This window comes from Lycium ferocissimum, unplaced genomic scaffold (genome assembly GCF_029784015.1).
Source record: "Lycium ferocissimum isolate CSIRO_LF1 unplaced genomic scaffold, AGI_CSIRO_Lferr_CH_V1 ctg12177, whole genome shotgun sequence".
Lineage (NCBI taxonomy): Eukaryota > Viridiplantae > Streptophyta > Magnoliopsida > Solanales > Solanaceae > Lycium > Lycium ferocissimum.
Genome location: NW_026714220.1, coordinates 6,984 through 23,661, shown reverse-complemented (window position 1 = coordinate 23,661; position 16,678 = coordinate 6,984). Strand labels below are relative to the sequence as shown.

At 30.2% G+C, this 16,678-nt stretch overlaps 1 pseudogene; it reads right to left on the bottom strand.

Moving 5' to 3' along the window:
- Positions 1 to 4,471: 4,471 nt before the first annotated feature.
- LOC132041884 (IRK-interacting protein-like) lies at positions 4,472 to 7,160 on the bottom strand (annotated as a pseudogene).
- Between the last annotated feature and the right edge of the window lie 9,518 nt (positions 7,161 to 16,678).

Genomic DNA, 16,678 nt, shown 5'->3' with positions numbered 1-16,678 from the left:
AATTCACACCAATTCACTCTTCTTCATCTTTCTCTCAAATTCAATCTCTCAATTATAATTATTTTGCAATAACTAGCCACAAAGTCTTATTATAGTTTCAACTCAATTATTAATTTTGCAATTATAATATTGTTGGTGGAGTTGGATTTTGCAACAATCTGATAGCTTTGGTGGATTTGCAATTCTAGCCGCCTTGACTTTGGTTGAAATTAATCCCGGCAATTTGGTACCTTCGTTCGACTGTCTTTATTTTCGCAATTAATTTACGCAATTTAATTTACGCAATTTAATTTGTTGTAATTTATTTTCTTGTGATTATTTGATTGTGATTTAAAATTAATTCCTATTTAATAATGTCAAAGAGATTAAGACGTGGTGCGGTAGTAGTAGTCGTATTGTTAGAATGCGCGCTTTTAACGAGGAAACATTTGTGGAAGAAACCTGCAATTGTAGGTATTGATGTTGGTGGAAATAATCCACTTTTTTTTTTTTTTTTTTTTTTTAGGTCGTAGACAATGCAACAACATTTTACCGACACTTTTTAATGAAGACTTAAATGATGATGATGAAAACACAACCCCCCCGAAAAATCCCACAGAGATACATGTCCCGCACAATCACATACACAAGACAAACCGCCTAGAACTCGTAAGCCAACGTACTAAAATTTGGAAATTTATGACTAAGAATAGGGAAAGCCAATCGGCTACATGTAACATATGTGGACAAGTATTTAGTTTTAAGCAAGGAACAGAAGGATGGTGGAACGGGTACACTAAATTCTCGTATGAGAACCAAACATATGGATGCTTGGGGAGAGCAAACGGGTTCAAATGTGGGGGGGATTCAAATGACGATAGACCCACGAACCGTAGAAATTTTTAAGTATGACAAGAAAAAGAACGCGTAGAAATAGCTAAAATGGTAGCTTATGATTGTTTACCATTTTCCTTTCCCTCGGGTTGGGGTTTGTTACTTACATTCAACGTTGTATAATCCGTTATTCCGTTCAAAAGTTAGAAATCTTTGTTGCGTTTCTTTTTTGTAATGCTATAGGGGAAGAATTAGAGATTTTAAGAATGCTTGTGTGGAAAATAACCTTAGACCTAGGAAAATTCAAATAGAAATTGAGACTAGGTGGAACTACACTTACATTAAGTTATACATATATTTAGTATATATATTAAGTATATATAGTTATACACATATTTATATATATGAAGTATATATAGTATATATAGTATATATATATATATGTATATATATTAAGTTACACATATATTTATATATATATTAAGTTATACATATATATATATATATATTAAGTTATATATATATATAAGTATATATAGTATATAAGTATATATATATATATTGTTATACATATATATAAGTATATGTAAGTTATATATATATATGTATAACTTAATATATATATAGTATACATATTAAGTTATACATATATTTATATATATAGTATATATAGTATATATGTATATATATATATATATTAAGTTATACCTATATAAGTATATATAGTATATATATATAAGTTATCCACATATTTAGTATATATATATTAAGTTATATATATATTTAGTATATATATTAAGTATATATAGTTATACACATATTTAGTATATATATTAAGTATATATAGTATATATAGTATATATATATATATGTATATATATTAAGTTATATATATTTAGTATATATATTAAGTTATATATATATATAGTATATATATTAAGTTATACATATATATAAGTATATGTAAGTATACATATATATGTATAATTTAATATATATACTATATATATATATTAATATATATATATTTAGTATATATATTAAGTATATATATAGTATATATATAGTATATATGTATATATAGTATATATATATTATATACCTATATATAAGTATATATAGTATATAGTACATATATATATATATATATTAAGTTATCCACATATTTAGTATATATATTAAGTATATATAGTATATATGTATATATATTATTATACATATATTTAGTATATATATTAAGTTATACATATATATAGTATATATATTAAGTTATACATATATATAAGTATATGTAGTATATAAGTATATATACTATATATATTAAGTTATACATATATATGTATACGAAAAACACTATTCTGTATTTATCGACTTATTTGTTAGGGTCATTAGTCGAAATATTTAAACTTTAATTATAAAGTTGTATAACATATGTAAATATACCTACAATATATATACAAATAAATACTATAATATATATATATAATACAAAAAACAAAAAAAAAAAACATATTTTAAACACTCCAAAGGACCGGTTCCGGTTTAGGTTAAAACCAAAACCGGAACCCGGTTAAACGCTAACCTACAAGTTAGCGGTTCCGGTTTTTTAACCGGAACCGGCCGGTTCCTTAACCGGTTCCATAACCGGTTCCGGTTGGAACCGGTTGACACCCTTAATGAGGGCTGTCAAAGACATGAACAACTCATATACACCAACAAAAAACTTTACTACTTTCTTGTATTGGCTTAGGCACCACAAGAAATGAAACAACTTCCAAAAAAAAAAAAAAAAAAAAGGTGCTCATTCATCACAACTTACAATGTGCATGTTACCTTCCTCTATTATATAGTTTGCACATTATTACGAGATGCCATACGGAAGTTTTTGTCCTCTTTTTTTATCTTTCATTCCAAATGGTATTATTTTTAGTTTCCCATCCAGTGTCCGTAATCAGTGGCGGATCCAGAATTTTCAATCGTGTGTTCGGAAAAACAAATGAACCCCTTTGCATTTGTTCGGGTGTGTTCAAAAGTCAATATATGTACATGAATACGGAGAATTTACCCTAAATATACACTGATTTTTTTTTTGCTCGTAACACCCCGAGTCTTTATCACATCCGCCCCTGTCCGTAATAGGGTCCTACTCATTCAAATTCGCGCCGCATAAGACTCATTAAAAGAAAAATATTCCCTACTATGACTTTTTTAGGGCTCTTTACACAAATAATCTACCAGTTATATTTAGTTTAAGTGGTTGTGTGGGTTCCTAATTGGGTTAATTCTTCTCCCTTTTTTTTTTTGGGAAAAGGGTTCAAAACACACTCAAACTATGACCAAAGTTGCCATAACACACCTGAATTTTGCGGGGGTCCTAGGACCCCCATGTACTTATTTTTTTGTGTATTTTGTACGCTTTTAGTGACCTGTACAAGCGATTATATCTACTCTCTTTGAGCGCGTAAGATTCCATATAAAAGTGTAAATAATACACAAAAAATAAGTCCGGGGGGGGTCATAGATCCCCGCAAAATTCAAAATGTGTGTGTTATGATAACTTTTTGGCAAAATGGGCAAAGACAAATTACTATTCATCTTCTTCGTAGGCAGAACTGACCGAATTTGATCCTAATGCACTTCAAATCTCAACCAAACATTACCAAATTTCAGATTTGAATTCCTCTCGACGTTCCGGTTGTTTTGATATATCACCCACTCGAAATGGAGCTCATTTGCGGCAACCCGAAAATTCGAGTTCGAAGCTTCAAGCTTTGTTCATGGCGGTCATGGAGTCGTGTCATTTCTTCTTCACGTTCCGTGACGTCTTCTAAGCTCGAGTTCAACTTCAAACGATCAAGAACCAAGAATTTTATTCATCAAATCCGAATTTGAAGACCCGTATCTAAAGCTTCAAGTCGAAACTCGACGTCTAACTGAGTTTTCAATTTACTGAAGTTCTACTATCTTAATCCACTATTATTAATTATGTTTTTAATGTCGACAATGTCACAAATCCTATAATATCGAAAAAGACCCGTTTGATTTGGTCGTTCTGATAGAGTTTTTTTGGGTTTGAAATTTTGAAAAATGGAGAAATGAAAAATACCCAATTGAAGAATAATTAAATCTTTAAACTCAACACAAAGGAAAGCAAAAGGCACAAATTCTTGAACGCACAAACTCAACACAAAAGGCACAAAGCAAAAGGTACGATAATTGAAAGAAAAATTAGCTCTAACGACTGGAAAAAAATTTGGTCACTATAAGTGCACTTATAACAACCGGATTCATCTCCCTTCGTTAAGAAGTGGTCGCTAAAAATCAAATTTCAGCGCGTGCATACACTCAAACGAGTTTGGGTGACTTTGTCCATTTGAAAGTGTAGATAATACACAAAAAATAAGTTCAGGGGGGTCATAGGACCCCCGCAAAGTTTAGGTGTGTTGTGGCAACTTTAGCCATAGTTTAAGTGTGTTTTGAACACTTTTTCCTTTTTTTTTTTTTGTACCCAAAATTCGAACCCAAAACGTCTCGTAAAGGATGGCAAAATCCGATCCACCCCGCCACAATGATGTGATCATTTAATTCCCACAACGAGGAAAGTCTGATAAGAAAAATCACCAATTTGACCAAGTAATGAGTAAAACAATGCAAGAACTTACAACAACAAAACGCCAAATATTTCACTTTGCTTTAAAAGGTCCTCCAAAATCTAGGTACATAAAAAACAAAAGTAAACGAAATATTTTTCACATGACATTTCATACTATCGTACGTCTAATTTGTTGCTATGTAGGTGATGGGGTTAAACCATTTAGATCACTACCCCTATCATTTTTAATGCCACCATGAATAATGCTACTACTATTATTATTGTACCTGCAAAGCACCTTGCACTTGACCACATTGTCATAGACATAGAACCCTGGTGTGACCATGATCCTAACAATGGCTGGGACCAACTTCTTAGCTTTATCTCCACCCATATCCTCCATGTAAACACAGTCAAATTTCATCTCTTTATCCACTCTGAAAATAGGCAGTGTTGGATGAAGTGAGTTAGCCAATAGGTGCACTAACCACACTGCTTTTGATGCACCAAAAAAAGCTTGCAATAGGGTTCAGGCCAAGCTTTGTTCCATCCCAACATAGCCACAATTTCACTCATTTTCCTATCACAAAACTTGCTGAATTCTTCATTGTAAATCTTGTCCCTTTGCTCAATACTTCCTCCCATGTTAAATCCTTCAATCGATTATACAAACCAAAATTTGTCTCACATCGGTCGATGGGGTTCAAGATTTGGTTACAAGAACTCTTTTGGAATCCAATAGATTCAAAATCCTCAAAAAAAGCTTTGTTCAACAAAGATTCAAGATACACAATTAACCCCCTTGGGTTTCTTGAAATTGAAATCTTGATATCATATGGTTGGAGTAGTAATGCAATTCGATCATAAACTTTGCCACCAATTTGTCTAAGTTGAAGTGTCATCGATCGACTTAAAATCCTAACAGATGATCTTGCCGCAGAGACCATCACTAAAAAATGCTCAATCACTTTGTCCTCTTCACCAAATTTTACTCTTTGGAGATTTAAAGGGGATTTGTTGTTCATAACATTGTTATTACAAACTTCAAGACCAGATTTCAAATTGTGACAATAATTTCAAGCTTGTTTAGTTTTTTCTCAAGCTCAACCATAGGAAACTTCAATCTTGATGCTTCTAAAATAGCCTCATCTCTTTTTCTTGTAGCTTGAATTAGCTTATGTGACAGCTCAGCCAATGCAATTTTCCATTGTTCCTCTCTTGACCCTACACCAGTAGAGGACTCAACTTCTACTGATGATGATGATAATCTTGGACTTCTTTTAACCAAAGTTGAGAGGACTGATTTGAAAATACCACTGCCACCATGAGGGCTATTTATGGAATTGCTTTTGTTGTTGTTGTCTAATGGAACCACAGTGATTTTCTCTCTATTGCTAGGCCTGCACTTGTTGCACAAAACACCCTTGTTGTCTTCATTTTCTAGCCTCTTTTTGTTAGACACTTTGGATTTATTCTCTGTTTTAGAGTGATGTAAAGGTGTAGGATGGTGCCTGTATTCAACTTCACTTGGAGTTGTCTCTGCTCTATAACCGCTTCTCCCTTGTGAATACTCCTCTTCTTCATTCCCTTCTTCAATCTGCTTTATAACACACACCCAAAAAAGGAGGGGAAAAAAATCAATCTTTTTGAGAAAAAAAAATCATCTAAACAGAATTTGCATTAATACCAAAAAGAGAAAAAGGGGTGAAAGAGTGAGGGGTGAACTTAAATGGAGGATTTTGAGGAGCAGGAGGAAGAAGAATTAGCCATTGAAATTGAAAAAAAAAAAAAAAAAAAAAGGTAGTGTGTATATATGAAAAAGATGTTTATTTTTGTGGAAAACAAAAAATCTTAAAGGTATGTGAGGTTTCATTCTCTTTTCAATAAAGCAAAGGATAAAAACTCAATCTTTTTGAGAGAAAAACATCACTAAACAAGAATCAAAGGGCACAAAAACAATAATTTGCTTGAATAGCCAAAAGAGAAAAAAGTATCAGTAAACAAGAATCAAAAACTCCCTTGTCATCATTTTGAGGAGGAAGAAGAAGAATTAGCCATTGAAATTAAAATTAAACGTAAAGGGTATCAGGTTATATATGAAAAAGATTGTTTCTTTTTGTGAAAAAAAAAAAAAAATTCTTAAAGATGTGTGAGCAGTTTCATTCTCTTTTCACTAAAGCATGGGGATAAAAACTCAATCTTTTTCAGAAAAAAAAAAAAATCACTAAACAAGAATCAATGGGCAAAAAAACAAGAATTTGCTTGAATAACCAAAAGAGAAAAAACATCACTAAACAAGAACCAATGGACACAAAAACAAGAATTTGCTTGAATAGCCAAAAGAGATAAAAACATCACTAAACAAGAACCAATGGGCAAAAAAAAACAGAATTTGCATAAATATCCAAGAGAGAAAAAAGGATTAGAGAGTGAATGGTGAACTTACAGGAGTGAAAAGAGTAGGAGAAATGGAGGACTTTGAGGAGGCAACAGAAGAATTAGCCATTGAAAATGACTAAAATGAAAAGAGTATTGAGTATATATGACAAGGATTGTATCTTTATGTTGAAAATCTTATAGCATGGGATAAAAAAATTACTAGTGAAGAATCAATGGCCAAAGAAAACAGAATTTGCATAAATAGCCTAAAGAGAAAAAGGGATTAGAAAGTGAATAGTTTACTTACAGGAGTGAAAAGAGGTGGATGACGAGGAGAAATGGAGGATTTTGAGGAACAAGAAGAAGAATTAGCCATGCAAATTGAAAATTAACCAAAAGGTGTTGAGTATATATTATATTTATATATAGTATATATATGAAGAAGATATGTTTCTTTTGAGAAGAAAAAAATTAAAATGTGTTTTTTTATTTTCGTCGGCTTGTAATCATGAATTTTTAATGAATCACAATACAGATTTTGCAGGTTTTTGTTCTGAAAAATTGAAATTATTATATTTCAGTGCTAACCCCACCCCCCAAGCAAACTACCCCGAAATAAGAAGAATCTGAATTTACCAGGTCAGAATTTATGACCTACACGCGCTATAAGAGCGTTTAGGAGTTAACGATGGTCTACTATTACGTGACACATGGGTATGTGTGTTACACTTGTCAATGTTGAGTTGGGTCTTCGTTATGACTTATGAGTCAAATGTCAATGAGTTTAAGAGCCTGTTTGGATTGACTTATTTTAGTTATTTTTAAGTCAAAATAGTTTGTAAGCACTTTTTATAGTGTTTAGATAAAATAAAAAAATATTTTTAAGTATTTATTTTTAAGCTAAAACAATAAAAATAAATTAAAAGTCATAAGTTAAAATTTCAAACTTATTGCTTTTGGGCATAAATCAAAAACAATAAGCCAATCCAAACAGGCTCTCATACACTTTTTCGTAAGGCTGATTGTTCCATTTTAGACCCCTATGTAGATTTTATTCTATTTTTTAAAAATTGCATAAATATAATTTTTAAAATTATTTCGAATAATTTGGAATCCCCACATGGTGGGATTCTACTTTGAGCTTGTTATTGTTGTTGTTGTTGTTGGAATTCGGGTCTAATATATATATATATATATATATATATATATATATATATATTTTATTGCTAGGGAGGACTGGTGATTTTTTTTAAGGGGATTTACGCTCACTTTATCGATACTCTCTCCCTTTCAAAATAATTGAATTGTTGGAATGTGACACACCTATTAAGAAATCTAATTAATGACATTAATCAAAAAATTTCTTATTTAACTAAATTACCCTGTGTCTTTTTCCCCTAATTTTTATTAATGGTTGGAATATTGAATGTTGGAATTTGAAAAAACTATTAAAAGAAGGGTAATTTTGAAAAAATTAATAAATAACCTCTTAAACTTTGAAAAATTCATTTATTTTGGATCAAAGAAAAAAATCTCAAAAATTTATTTATTTTGAAATGCAGGGAGTATTCATAATTTGATAGTTACGTATATCTCACATTTCTATGCTTCCCTTAAAGAAATCGATTTTGATATCAAATGATTATATCATTTTAGACAGAAATCAAACATTCCAAGAATTTTTTTACTACACTTACTAAAAAATAGAGATGATATCAAATCATCTAGAAATTAGTACAATTTTGACTTAACTATATTAAATTTCACTTGAAGTTAAATACCAAGCAAGTTGCTGAAAATTATATTTAGATAATCTTGAACAAGAATATAAAAACTTATCAGACTGGCAATTTTATACGTATAGAATAGGTAAAATAAAATGGTAAATGTTGTTATATTGACCAATTAAGCATGCCATGAATTTATTTAACATATGCCATGAATTTATTTAACTTTTAACCTATTGTGTCCAAAATAATACATAAAGTTAGTATTTAAGAGAATACCCTCTGGATCACTACTATATTCATTTGGTGGGACTTTGAAATATATACTTTAACATGAAATGAGTTCAACAAACAGTTAGTTATAAATATTGTAGATGTATCGTATTTCGCAATTATACATGAATTAGGAAATGATTTATTTATTTATTTTTGTAATTATACTGTTAGAACTTAGAAGGAGTCAAGGAGAGAGTCCGGAGCCTAAAGGGTATAAAAATACACGGTATTTACCAAAAGGGGGTGCCCAAAAATTTATATACCAAAAGGGGTATATCGTGAAATTTGATCCACGATATACAAAAAAAATTTTTTTTACACACCAAGTCAACGAAAAATTAAAAAAAAAAAAAATTTAATTGTATAACGTGGATTTGATCCACGTTATACAATATAAATTATGTAAAACGTGGACTCCATCCACGTTTTACAAATATATTTTAAAAACGTGGACCGATCCACGTTTTACCTCTAAATTTTTTTTTTTTTTTTGCGGCACTAAAAAAAAAAATTTAGTAAACTTTTTTTTTTTTTTTTTTGTAACTTAGTGTGTTTTTTCATACTTTGACCAATGATTAATCGTGTGTGAAGACTCCGAAACGTCAATATTTTATATAGAACACGATATTTTTTTAAATACAATAATGTAGGCTCAATACATCAAGGATACGTAGACGTTCGGATCGTCATTTTAGGGGTTGAAAAAGGTGCCGAAGTAAGTTTTGTTTGAAAAAACTTAGTGTTTTTTCATACTTTGACCAATGATTGTGTGTGAAGACTAAAACGTCAATATTTTATATAGAACACGATATTTTTAAATACAATAATGTAGGCTCGATACATCAAGGATACGTAGACGTTCGGATCGTCATTTTAGGGGTTGAAAAGGTGCCCGAAGTAAGTTTTGTTTGAAAAAACTTAGTGTTTGGTAACAGAGTTATTTTAGTCAACTTTATATGTTGAGAAAATTAATCGAAACTTTATTTTCAAAAATTGAAACCGCGAAGTGAAATTGACATTCACAGGTACATTACCTTGGGATTTTTACGTTGAAATCTATTGCGTATCATCATCTTATAAGTAAATAAAACTGAAAATTTCACGCCAATTTGGGGGAAAATCGAAATTGAATGGGATAAAAGGCGTTTTTTTAAAAATCGGCTCGGCCAAACCGCCTTGCGGCCGAGCGTCTATGTATCCTTGATGTATTGAGCCTACATTATTGTACGCAGAAAAAATATCAGGTTCTATATAAAATATTGACGTTTCGTCTTCACACATGACTAATCATTGGTCAAAGTATGAAAAAACACAAGTTTTTTCAAACAAAACTTACTCGCACCTTTTCAACCCTAAAATGACTATCCGAACGTCTATGTATCCTTGATGTATTGAGCCTACATTATTCTACGCGAAAAAAATATCAAGTTCTATATAAAATATTGACGTTTTACGCGAGTCTTCACACACGACTAATCATTGGTCAAAGTATGAAAAAACACTAAGTTTTCAAACAAAACTTACTTCGGGCACCTTTTCAACCCCTAAAATGACGATCCGAACGTCTATCGTATCCTTGATGTATTGAGCCTACATTATTGTACGCGAGAAAAAATATCGGGGTTCTATATAAAATATTGACGTTTCGAAGTCTTCACACACGATTAATCATTGGTCAAAGTATGAAAAAACACACTAAGTGTTACAAAAAAAAAAAAAAAGTTTACTAAATTTTTTTTTTTTTTTAGTGTAACAAAAAAAAAATAAAAAAAAATTTAGAGGTAAAACGTGGATCGGTCCGCGTTTTACAAAATATATTTGTAAAACGTGGGCCGATCCACGTTTTACAATTTATATTGTATAACGTGGATCAGTCCACGTTATACAATTAAATTTTTTTTTTTTTTAATTTTTCGTTGACTTGGTGTCAGGTGAAAAAAAATTTTTGGGGTATATCGTGGATCAGCCCACGATATACCCCTTTTGGTATATAAATTTTTGGGCACCCCCTTTTGGTAAATACAGATTTTTTATCTTTTAGGCTCCGACTTCGTCAAGGAGACAATGATCATGAATTCATGATACTCAATTGGGACATAACGAATAGTAATAATTGAGAACACTTGGTTGCTAGTTCTTTGATCATTTTGAAAAACTAATTCGATATCAGTTCTTAAGAATAACTTCTAGCTTACACACCCCCACCCCCGCTCTCTCTCTCAATAACATGCATATATAGAAAAGGGCAGACCAGATATTCGGAAACTCATCGTAATAAGTAATATTAATGGTCGATAAAGCGGGTTGAAAATTATGAGGTATCACGCTCAAATCCTAGCGAAGGCAAAAACAAATTAGGTGATTTTTTTTCATCTGTCCATCTCTCAATGGACAGAACTATTTGATACGTATACTAATGTATAAGAGATAATAAATATTCCATTAATCTTAGTGCATACAAACTGGCGTAAACATCAAGGTTATCAAAAAAAATATTACTTTACTATTTTCATGCTAAAAAATTAGCCGTGGGTGCACTAACCGTCCTCCCTATCCAAACTTGAAACCAACTATACTTTACAAAGCTCACAAAGGTAGAGATCTTATCTCTCGTATAACTGAAAATATTCATTTGGTAATAAATATATTATAAAAACTTAAAAACAGTTTCATGAAAAAAAGAAATCTATATTTGCGGCATTTGAGGGTAGATCCATCCTTATCTAGATTAATTTAATGAGGACAATGATCCCCCAAAAGATGGTCGATAGGTTTTTTGGAATTGTCTTTTAACCAGCGAGGCACTATATGGCTTTTACTTAAATTTCTACCATACCTCTATATATCTACTTTGAGTTCAGTTGGCTGTTGGTCAAATTGGCCTTTATCTTCTTCCTTTAAACCAGCCAAAATTTCACAAAAACCTTTGAGTTCCAACGATACGTCAATTATCAAACAATGACGCCAAAAACGTCATGCATAAATTCTAGTATTTCTTTTGATAACTATTGTCATTTTGCAAGAGTCACTGCCGTATAATGTCAATTGTCAAGCATATCATATACACCATTTTCACAATAGTTAATATAGATATAAGAAAGTTTTTACACTATCTGATCACACGAAAGATATCTAACAAGTAAGACTTCATTTGTTTGCACCTTATGTATGTCTTAATTTTAATTACTTAAATTTTAATTATTAAATCTGTTTATTTTTTAAGGTTGAATCTTAATCATTCAGATTAACGTTAAGCGTATTTTTTTTATATTACAATCATTTAATGAATCTGAATGATTCAAATCTGTACAAAATTTTAATATCATTAAAATATCTGTTCAAATATTTTTACAAAGATGGCAGGCCACGACTGTTAAACAATAACATGCTCATATAAGTTATAAAATGAATGAAGCCAAAAAAGAAAATATCATGTGTAAATTCTATTTCTTTTGATAAAATAAGTAACTATGTATTGTCCTTCGTCATGATGTTGAAAGTTCTATAAGTTTCACATTTGTCATTTTGCAAAAGTCACTGCCGTATAATGTCGATCATATCATGTACATGTACCATTTTGCTATGTGTAAATCAATGCCAAAGTTAGTACTAATTAATGGCATAATGTGCTGTTCATTCTTCGTCCGTGAACTACCCACACCTGCATTTACTACCATGCACCATCCTGCACTAACAACCACTTCTTCCTTTTTTGCTTAATTCTCTCTCTTTATTTTCTTATTTTTATGAAATCCCTTTCTATAAACAAGTCAATACAGCGATAATTTCTTAGTGAATGACTGATATATCACAAGTTAATATATATTGCATAATTAAAATAGAATAAGAAAGTATTCTTACATATACTATTATGAGGGTCAGTTTTGTCAATTTAGAATTTTAATCCACTTATTGCTAATGCACCTACTTTTATTTCATATTATACCTCGGATAAATAATATATAGGTTCCGCATAAAATAATACATAGGTTCTCGCATTACTTATGCAGATAATGAGGTAAACAAAAAAATTAACAATCAAACATGGTATAACTTAAAACTGTATTTATGTGGAGATTAAATTTTCTCAAGCTCAACCAAATATAGTACTATATAAATTACTGCTGAAATTTATGTGGAGATTAAATCTTTCTGAAATGCAAACCAAATGGCCCCTCTTGTGACTCCACACTTAGAGCTCTTTTGATTGGATAGAACAAAAGCGAACTTATAAATTTGAAACGACTTATAAGCCAAAAAAAAAAAAATAAGTTGGTGTAGTCCAACTTATTTTTTTTGGCTTATAAGTTGCCAAATTTTATAAGCCGCTTTGATAAGTTAAGCCAAACAAAGTCCGATTAATTTTTTGAAACATTTTAAGCGCACAAATGTTTTTGTGACACAAATCTAAATACTCAAAAAAGCTAAAAATGTACTTTATAGGCAACTTATAAGCCAATCCAAACGGGCTCTTAGTAACTTACTATTTCGTATTTTAATTGTCACTTGAGCTCAAAAAAAATTATTCTAAAATAATTGTCTGTTTAGAAATTCTGAGACTAAAATTGACTGTTGTTTTCAACTATACCTTTAAATGACACAATATTTAAGTAGAAGAAGTCTATATACTTTTACTAAATAGGAATAATTTAGTAAAATTTACCCTGTATTTATTATTTTTCTTAATGGCATGAAAAATGCTAAAATGACAAATAAAATGGGAGGGACGCAGTATAGAATAAGTAGTTGCAAATTACCACGGTGCGGGAGCTGATTGATTGAAATACTATAAGATTTCTTGAATTAAGCGATGAAGGAAAAATATCGATGACATTGTTTTAATTTATCATAATAAAAGGTATACGTCAAAACGTGTGATCAAATGTTTTGATAGAGGTGACTAGCATTCTCATTACCTAACAATGTAGTGCGATTTGGTCATTAATTTTCTTTCTAGATGGAGCTTGTGAAATCCCATCTGATGTAGCCAACAAATTACGTGTTTAATTGAATTTAATATGAATTCTAACTATATAGAAGCACGGGTGGGATCGTCGTCCGTTTTTTACATTAAAAATAATAATAAGGTGTGGTCCTATTAAAACAACAAACAATATTAAAAAAAAAAAAAACACCAACCTATATTTAAAAAAAAAAGTAAAAAAAAAGTGAAACCCACCATCTCCAAACTCACGGAGGAAAAAAAAAGTGGACCCCATATTAACAAAATCAAGCAATATATATATATAAAAAAAAGTGAATCCCATATTAAAAAATATAAACAATGTCAAAAACAAAGTGCGACTTTGTATTTGTAGCAAATACTAATATATTAAAGTTTTTGGGGATTTGAAAGACAAAACAAAGTAACCCACCATCTCTAAACTCACTAATGTCGTCGTTAAGCATTGAAAAAAAAAGTATAGTCCCCATATTAAGCACCAACAAATATTTAAAAAAAAAAAAAAAAAAAAAGTTAGGACCATCTCCAAACTCACGGAGAAAAAAAAATGGACCGCATATTAACAAAATCAAGTAATATAAAAAAAAAGTGAACCCCATATTAAAAAAATAAACAATGTCAAAAATAAAGTGCAGACTTTGTATTCGTAGCAAACACTAGTATAATAAAGTTTTAGATACGGAACACAAACAAAGTGGAACCCATCATCTCCAAACTCACTGAGAAAAAAAAAAGTGGACCCATCTTAACAAAAATCAAAGCGTTATATAGAAGCATGGGTTTACACCATGCTTCAGTCCGTTAAAAAAAAAAAGTGTGATCCTCATTAGGGGTGTTCATGGTTCGGTTTGGGTGGTTATTGGTTAAAACCATAACCAAACCAATTTAGTCGGTTTTTAAATGTAAAACCATAACCAAACCAAGTAAAATAATAACCACTATGGTTTGGTTATTGTCGGTTTGGTTCGGTTTGGTTAGAGTTTTCAATTTTATGGACAATGCGACAATTCAAATATTCTCTCTCACATTCTTCAAATTTCTTATGAAGCTCTTTTTTCCTCACTACCACAAGGGCTAACTTTCGATATGAGGAAAGTTATACGTCAATAAGATGTAAATGAAAAGAGATAGTAGGTTTTTACTTTTTACCTCTTATGCTTACGACTTATTAGAGTTAGGCTTGGATTGTTGGACTTGATTCTTTTAAGATATAGCCTAAAAATAAGTAGATTTAAAATTAAATTAATAATTAAAAGGTATAAAATATCTTTAATTATTTATGAAAAGTTAATATTATACATATAAATAATTATAAATTTTATGTATATAATTATCGTTTGTTCGGTTATTTATTAGCTATTTTTTTTAACCATAACCAAACCAAATATTATCCGCTTTTTCAAATTTAAAACCAAACCAAACCAAACCAAACCAAAGGTCGGTTTTTTTTATTCATTTTAAGTTTTGATTTGGTTTTGGTTTTAACCAAACCTGAATGGAATACAATCCTCATATCAAACACCAACCAATATTAAAAAAAAAAAAAAAAAAAAAACCAACCAATATTTAAAAAAAAGAAGTAAAAAAGTGGAATCCACCATCTCCAAACTCACGGAGAAAAAAATGGACCCCATATTAACAAAATCAATAAATAAAAAAAAAAAAGTGAACCCTATATTAAAAAAACAAACAATATTAAAAACAAAGTGCAGTTTGTATTCGTAACAAAATTAATATAATAAAGTTTTAAATACGGAAAAACAAAGTGGAACCCACCATCTCCAAACTCACGGAAAAAAAAAAGTGGACCCCATTATTAACAAATAAAAAAAAAAAGTGAATCCCATATTAAAAAACAAAACAATGTAAAAAATAAAGTGCAGGACTTTGTATTCGTAGCAAACACTAATATAATAAAATTTTAGATACGGAGCACAAACTACAATGTTATATTAATCAGTTTTTTTGAACATAGTATATATATATATATTATATGCATAAAAATATGGTAAAATAATAAAAGGGTGGGCCCATACTAAACAACACCAAGCAATATAAAAAATAAAAAAAGAAGAAACTATATAAAAGTAGGTTTAGACCCATGCTTCGTCATCCGTTGTCCCTTAAAAAAAAAAGGGGAGGGGGTGGTGGGCCCCATACTAAATAACACCGAGCAATATAAAAAAATTAAAAAAAAAAGAAAAAAAAGTGGAACTCACCAATCAAACTGGGGAAAAAAAATTAGATACATTAACAAAATCAAGCAATATCAAAAAAAAAAAAAAAAAAAAGTGAACCCCATATTAAAAAAAAGGAAAAGGATCAAAAATACCCCTCTACTTTAAAAAGGCTAAAATATCCTCCAACTTGTTTTGGGTCAAAATAGCACCCTCTTTTCTCATAAAGTTTTCAAATATACCCTCAGTTGTCTTGATGGAAATTATCACCCAAATAACTTAAATCCTTTTTTAACATCATAAATCATTTAAACTGCTCCAACTAAATAATAACCCATAAAATCCCCCTTATCCCCCCAATGTAGGGTTTGAAGTTTGAGGGAATGAAGGGAATAACGGATCTTATGGGTTATTAGTTTGTTGGGGTCGGGTTTAAATGATGACAAGAGTTTAAAAAAAGGATTTTGGGTTATTTTGGGGATAATTTCGCCAAGACAAGGCAGATATTTGAAAACTTTAAGGACGGAGGGGTATTTTTGACCCAAAATAAGTTCGGAGGATATTTTTTAGCCTTTTTTCCAAAAGTAGAGGGGTATTTTTGACCCTTTGTCCTAAAAAAAATATAATGTTAAAAAAAAAAGTACGATTTGTATTCGTAGTAATCTTAATATAATAAAATTTTAGATACATAGCACAAACTACAATTATATTAATAAGATTTTGAACATAACAAGATATGTATATATATTAT